We start from the raw sequence: 1,599 nt of genomic DNA, 5'->3' as shown, positions 1-1,599 counted from the left end.
ATTCCTCTCCATCTTTTCCTAGGGATTACTAACCAACTATACTTCTCAAGATGCATACATATTCATATTTCTCCATATGCCTATCTACAAAGTCTTGGAGAGTTTAATCTAATATAAAGAAGAGCATTAACAAATGAAAACATCAAGGAAAAATAATAGACTTATTCTTTTCTAGAGTAAATGAAGCATTTGTTAAATTGACTAGCACAATTCCTGGTGAAAGATTTTAAAGAAAGCAAATTAGATCATAAAATAGAGTTGAAGTCACAATGCTCCTATACCTCATATCTGAGAAAAAGTGTAATTCCTTTTCTTCAAGTATGATTGAAAGAATTTGATATTTTCCTTGTATGTCAGTGTATTAGCATAAGCAAAACTGACCTGAATACATAAACAATTTTTTTCTCCGAAGTTTCTCTGTAATTGTCAGAAGACAAATTAATTAACCTTAAAAATATTTCCTTAGTTCACATAAAATATATAAAATGCTCTTTATTTAGGTAAAGGTAATTAATTTTCTTCAAGGGCTAAAATCACTTTCCCTAAAGCAAAATCATTTGGAAATTATCAAATATCACAGTGTAGTTAAAAGAACAATTATAAAGTAATTCAAAGAATAAATCTCATTACTTTCCAGAGGCCTTTTGAATTAAGTGAAAGAAAATGTTACCGTATTTGATTTTTAGTCTTGTTTCCTCAAACAGTTGAATGTGCAGAAAAAAAACAGCAACTTTCTTTTTTTTAAGATTTTATTTATTTATTTGACAGAGAGAGACACAGTGAAAGGGAACACAAGCAGGGGGAGTGGGAAAGGGAGAAGTAGGCTTCCCACTGAGCAGGAAGCCCGATGAGGGGCTTGATCCCAGGACCCCAGGATCATGACCTGAGCTGAAGCAGACCCTTAATGACTGAGCCACCCAGGTGCCCCACAGCAACTTTCAATAGTAAGAAACAATCACAATTCATATGACCTTAAAAAATGCTTTTAAGAAAATAGGGGGCACTTTCTTTTCTCAAAATTTTAAATATAGCTTTTTTTAATAAAAAGAGTTAAAATTTACTTAAAACTAAAAATGCTGGACTTTATAATGAATTCTTAATTTCTGAAGTACTAGAATTTGGTTGTTATCTATTAGTTTCCTGTGGTAATATTTAGAACATCAGTGATTCAATTATTCAATTATTCGTTTCTTTTTTCCTTCAAAAAGTCTTTGTTGAATGTGACTCTTTGAAAAGTCCTTTCCAAGGACTATAGATTACTCAAAGAAACAGGTGGTATACAACCAAATAGTTACTGTTTCCAGGGATTTTAAAATATAGTGGAAGAAATTTCACAAATTTTACACTTGATCTTAGCCAAAGGCCGAGAAGCGATGAAATTTCACAAATTTCAAATGTAAAAATATTTAGAGAATTTACATTTAAATTAAAAAAAATATTTAAAGAATTTAAATGTGGGTTATAAATTAATAAGATATTATTTAGTTGGAAATGAAAGACTAAATTAATAGGTGTTAGGAAGAAATCTAGACAAATTCTTAAAACTCTCAACTCATCATTTTCTTTACATTTCCACTCTTGTAATCATCATCAATGCTT

At 30.1% G+C, this 1,599-nt stretch overlaps 1 pseudogene; it reads right to left on the bottom strand.

Moving 5' to 3' along the window:
* Window positions 1-1,222: 1,222 nt before the first annotated feature.
* Window positions 1,223-1,375, bottom strand: LOC112821346 (U2 spliceosomal RNA; annotated as a pseudogene).
* Window positions 1,376-1,599: the final 224 nt, after the last annotated feature.

The sequence above is a fragment of the Callorhinus ursinus genome, unplaced genomic scaffold, assembly GCF_003265705.2.
Source record: "Callorhinus ursinus isolate GAN/ISIS: 27379988/994484 unplaced genomic scaffold, GSC_fseal_2.0 scaffold10, whole genome shotgun sequence".
NCBI lineage: Eukaryota > Metazoa > Chordata > Mammalia > Carnivora > Otariidae > Callorhinus > Callorhinus ursinus.
This window is presented reverse-complemented; position numbering and strand designations above follow the sequence as displayed.